Source organism: Trachurus japonicus, chromosome 24 (assembly GCF_045865225.1).
Source record: "Trachurus japonicus isolate A0001 chromosome 24, Traja_1.0".
In the NCBI taxonomy this organism is placed as follows: Eukaryota; Metazoa; Chordata; class Actinopteri; order Carangiformes; family Carangidae; genus Trachurus; species Trachurus japonicus.
Genome location: NC_140930.1, coordinates 4,838,105 through 4,844,104, shown reverse-complemented (window position 1 = coordinate 4,844,104; position 6,000 = coordinate 4,838,105).

The window sequence follows — 6,000 nt, the reverse complement described above, 5'->3', positions numbered from 1 at the left end:
ATATTCGCTTGAAATAAGTAGAAAAATCTGCCAGTGGAAGCAAGTTTTGTGTGCATTTTTCTACTTATTTCAAGTGAAAATATGCTTGAAACAAGTAAAAACTGTCTACTTTTCATGTGATGTTTCTTATTTTAAGTATAATGAGATTTGTTTTGACTAAAAATAAGACAAATATTGCGTGAATATTCAGACCAAATATTAGTTTCGTCGCAAACGAACCGCTCCAGGGCTCGAATGGAAACGAGCCGAGACCGACCCACTTGTTTTATTCTGCATCCGAGTGTGATTGCTGTGCTCGCATGTGACCAAAACGAACCGATCTTTGGGGCGAAACACTCCCTGTTTTGGAACAGCTGCTTCAAATGAGCCAGGTAGTCTTGGTCTAATCACAGGTGACCTCACCTTTTGAATAAAGGCTTAATGACACTTAATGATGAATTGTTTGATTTCACAAATGTATAATTATGAACTTTATGCTCTTAAAGGGATAGTTCACCCTAGAATGATATTTCGCTCATTATCTACTCACCCTCATGTGGACTAAGCGCTGGAAGAAGGTTCAGAGTCCTCCATCCCTTCTCTGAGTTACAGGGGGTCTCAGCGTAGCAGTGCATGTCCATATAACGGTTGTAAAGGGACACCAGAGCTCTTCGTAAAAAAACACACACAAAAAAACATCCAAATACCTCCATGCTGCTCGTATGTAATGTCCGTCTTGTGCTGAAGCCCCAAATTGCGTAATTGTCCCGAAAAAAATTAAGCTTGTTTGTAGCGGAAGCTTCTCAAAGCTCCTCTTCCTGGTCCGTCCAAATCTCGCGTGATTCGCAGTAACCGCACTGACGCCGGCGCAAATCACGCGAGATTTGGACGGACCAGGAAGAGGAGCTTCGAGAAGCTTCCGCTACAAACAAGCTTAAAATATAGACTTATTTAATTTTTTTCGGGACAATTACGCAATTTGGGGCTTCAGCACAAGACGGACATTACATACGAGCAGCATGGAGGTATTTGGATGTTTTTTTGTGTGTGTTTTTTTACGAAGAGCTCTGGTGTCCCTTTACAACCGTTATATGGACATGCACTGCTACACCAAGACCCCCTGTAACTCAGAGAAGGGATGGAGGACTCTGAAACTTCTTCCAGCCCTTAGTCCACATGAGGGTGAGTAGATAATGAGCGAAATATCATTCTAGGGTGAACTATCCCTTTAAGAACCAGTTAACTTCCTGTCGAAGGTTGAAACGTGAAGCTGTAGTTCCTCTCCTGACCACTAGAGTGAGTCTCCATCGCCGAGTCAGTCCTATGTTCACAGAAACAGGTTCAGTCTCTACAGATCAGTTCCTGTTCACTGAACTCATCTGTTTACACTTTATTAACCAATAAAGGTGCGGAGGACTCAAGGGGGCGTGGCCTCTTTGAGGGACAGATGCTGGACTGTATCCTCGCCACAAACCGGCCATGCAACAACGTTTCAGCCGCCTCATATTTGGATTGGCTGGGAATCAGGGGGCGGAGTCAGGTGCTGCCAAGATGCTGTCAGTGGAGCAGCTCACACTCTGAGCTTCAGAAACTTTCTGTTTTTATACATTTTTCCAGATTTTTAGTCGGTGTTACCTTCTTTACTTTAATCCCGGCTCCTTGTCGTTATTTTACACCTTTTCTTCAGCGTTCAGCTCAGATATGTTCTTCTGTTTCTTCAGATTTCATCTGTTTTTCTTCTACTTGATCCCAGAGAACCATAAATCATCATCATCATCTTCATTCATAATCAGAGGTTTAATAACAGATGATGTCATAGGACTGTATAGATTCAAGAGCCTTTAGGTAAAATATGTCATTTGTGATATTGGCGTACTGTACATACATAAATATAGGCTTTACAGTGTTGGATTATGGGATATCTGCTCTGTGAGGGCAGGTTAGACCACCGCTCCATCATGTAGAAGGTAAGTCAGACGCCTCAGGTTTGTAGTAATTATAGTAGTTATAATAACGTTTCCCCTCTCGTTCCGTTTTAAAGACCTTTTGTGAGACACTCCCAGGTATTTAACCTTTTTAAGAACCAAACTTACCAACCTGGATGACTGAGAACCTTCACAGACGCGTACAAAAACAAGAAAACTCACACAATTAATCTTGATTAAGATCTTTGAGCGTAAAGCAGGAGTAGGAGGTTCTTCCTCCCATTGCCAACAGGCTTTCTGAATCCATTTCTAACCCGACGAACCGGTCCAGGCGGATCGTCGCCCACCCAGAGTCTGGTTCTGCTCCAGGTTTGTGCCTCTGGAAGGGAAGTTTTTCCTGCTGCTGCTGCTCCGACTGGGATCTGTAGACACCGGAGAAGGTCCAGATCTGCTCTGTCTGTAACTGTCTGTTGTGGATCGGCTCCATACAGATAAAACTGACTGGACTGGACTCAACAAACAGCAGCTGTGAGGAAACCTCTGATGGCTCTCCAACTATTTCCTTTTTATTCACTGAGCTTTAAAATCGCACGCGGAGCTGCTGAGGAACGTTCTGTCTGTCACAACATGGACATTAACTGAAAATTCATAATAATAAGGCGATATGATTAATATTCACTTTCATTAATAATGAAATACATTTCAGCTCAGAATACCAAAATACTTATCGTTGCATAAGTAAACCAGAGTCACATGTCTCTGTCTCTGCAACTAGTCCCAGTTACTTCCTGTTTATCTGGTGTCACAGAAAAGATAAAGCATTTGTGTGAAATGTTCTCATTATATCTGGAAGTCTTGACCTTTTACCTCTAAAATCGTATCTATTCCCACTGACACCTCGAGAGATTACTGAGATGTTCTGCTCAAGGCCAAAACCACGCTTCCCACAATGCATCAAGAGAAGTGGTTTTACATGGACCATCAAAAAGGCCAAATGAAAACAAATGTGAAGCAATTTTCTCTCGAGATATTTCTTTCCCAAGGCCAAAGCTCCCCGTCACCTTTGACCTCTCTGACCAACGAAGAGTTGGACCTTGAATGGAAGTGAACGTTTGCACCAAATCTGAAGGAACTCCCTCGAGACGTTTCTGAGGTATTGTGGTGATACGGACGGATGGACGGAAGACAACAACAGCCAAACCACCACAGATGTTTCCCAGAGGCCTGACAGTCTCTAACCCATCTGGACTTCCAAGAACTTCACCAGGGAAAACAGAGCAACACACGAATGAGCTGACGGACCAATCAAATCCCAGCCAACGTCATCCCGTTTCTTAGCGACAGAGCAAAGACACAACAGCTCTGCAGCCGCGTGTTTATGTACAAGTTGCAGGAAATTGAGGGTTGAGAATTGAGAAAAAAACGTAAACGTGGAGCATCGACATGTTCTCCAGGAGCTCGGCCAGGTCCAGGTAGAGAATATTGTAAAACTGGACTCTGATACACAACCACAGGAGGAAAGTGTGAACCAGGCCACAGCGACGTAACAAACAACACAATTATGAAGATCAGGGGCCGTATTAATCAAGTTTTATTAGAATTAATCCTAAAAATGCTGCTAAGAGTCAACTTGAGTAAAAAAATGATTGGCTGAAATCTGCACTCAAAACGTCTAACTCACATTTTTAATGAAGTTTAGGACTGAATCTGAAGTGTCAGTCTCAGAGCTGAGTTATGACAATACTTGACCAGTCATTGAAGGGAATCTCTTATAGAAATATCTTAGAAATATCTCAGTGAATAGTTGAATGGACAACGGGAGTCTATATTCAACCGTATTTTGACAAAAATCTACAAAATAATGCAAAAATATATATGGGAATGAATCAAGAATAAATGTTTACTAATCTTTCCAATTCATTGATTCAGCGTTACATCGTTGGTGAGTTGATGTCCCTTACTAAATCTGTGGCAGGGATGATACCTGCTCTGTCTAAATGATATCGTTTGATGAACTCCTCGTCATCAAACGAAGCCAGAACGTCCTTCTAGGACACCTCTGGAGGTCTCTTAAAGATCTGGGGGATAAGGACTAAATTCCACAAATTCTCAGCAATTGAGACCAAAATGTCACTCGAAGACGCTTGATAAATACGGCCCCAGATCAATAGCTACAATATTATTGCTGCTTTTTATCAAAGACACAGAATATAGCTCATTTTACAAATACATTAGAGAACTTTCAAGTGGCCAGATTTACAACGAGTCCTTTAACTGTTATCTCAACAAACAGTGGCCTGAGAGAGAGCCAGACTGATTTATTGTTTCAGTCCGACACTGAGCCAAGTCGACTTGAGTGAATGTGAAGCCCTGATGAACAGAAACAGGTAGCTTCCTCCTCCTAACCTCTCACATTAATGACATATAGCCATGACATATATAAAGCACCGCCTGACCCCTGACGATGACGAACCAGAGGTCGACCGATTCTGTATTCAGAATATGAACTATTGCCTTCAGGGAGACGGTACAGAGCAAGCCGATGCAAAAGTAACTGATACAAACTCAGCTTCATCCCCAAATCCATTTCCCTTCTAAACAAACCCGCTAAATTTGAATTGGGTTGTTATCCCTATTTTTCATTCTTTTTCTTGAGACTACTTTCTTTTTCTTTTTTTTTATCTTTTTAATGCTCCAGACACTCCTGCACTTTATTTGAGTTTTTAATAGTTCTCATCAGTACTTTTTTATCTACCATATTTATATTTATCTGTGTGAATGGGAGAATTGTGTCTATGTGAGAACTGGGAGAGGAATATCAAATGTACTGGTTTTTTATCTGTTTTGTGTACTTATGTAATGCAGTTACTTGCGGCACATGACTGTCCATGACAAATTTCCCTGCAGGGACAATAAAAGTTTGTATTGTATTGTATTGTATTGACCCGACCCGACAGACATGTGGCTCTGGTCTGGTGGAGTCACATTTTAAACAATACAACCACAGAGGAAACAAGACTTTTAACTCTGCTGTGGTTTTTTATTGTCCGATTATTTCCATAAAACCGCTGGAGGCGCTTCTGTACGTGTCGTTATCAGATCGTCAAATAAAGCCACTGATCCAGCGGCTCGAGGCCCCGAGGCTTCACATCACTTCTGTTCCAACACAACAGGAGAAGAACCACCGCTTCGTTATTCCTCGCTTCCTTCTCGACTCTACACCTAACACTCATAATTGAAGCGCTAGGGGATTTAGCTACCGCACCACACTGTTTGTTTGTTATCGGTTTCACTTGTTATCGTGTTTCGGGGGGGTTTGTTTAACTTGAGTCTTTGGTATACACGCTGAAATTCGTCGTGGTGTTTTTGTTCTTTAAAATCCGGACAGGAGCTGCTGCTGCTGCTGTTTTTATCTCGTCCTCCAGTGAATGACATCTGATGAACTATTTCCACGCTTTAGATTAGAGCGCGCTGGAGGTGTTTTTATCCCCATGAGACGAATCCAGAAACAATGTCGCCACGGAGATAACAGCTCTGTTGTGTCAGAGACAGATATGAGAGGAAAAATAATATTTTTCTGGCTTCAGTCCAGTGTCAGTGCATGAACTCAAGGCAGGAAACTCCTTCAGGTTCACTCCTTAAAAACCAGTTTTCATCCAATGAACAGACCAAAACTCAGACACTCAACTGTAGCCTACTATTGAAAACAAGGAAGAAAAACAATAGAGACTTAAACTACTTCAGCCATTAAGCTTTTATAAAGTGCCTTATCAATTGATCAATTGGGCTCCACAGGAAACTATTAAACATGATTACAGACTGTTTCATTGTCGCATTAAAGGAAGTATCATTCAGTTTAACAAAGTCTTCAAGCTTCAGCCTTTGTTAACGTTTTCCAGTGACTGCAGTGACTCGGTATTGGAAAACGACGAGACTGGAGCTAGGTTAGCATGCTAGCTTTAGTAGAAGAAGCAAAGTTATAGAAAATTGAGTCACACACACAGCTCGATGCTGAATCCAAATTTCCTCTAGGCTCGCTGAAGCTAACGTTAGCTAGGTATGCAGCAATAGCAAAACCTGCAAACGTTGACATGGT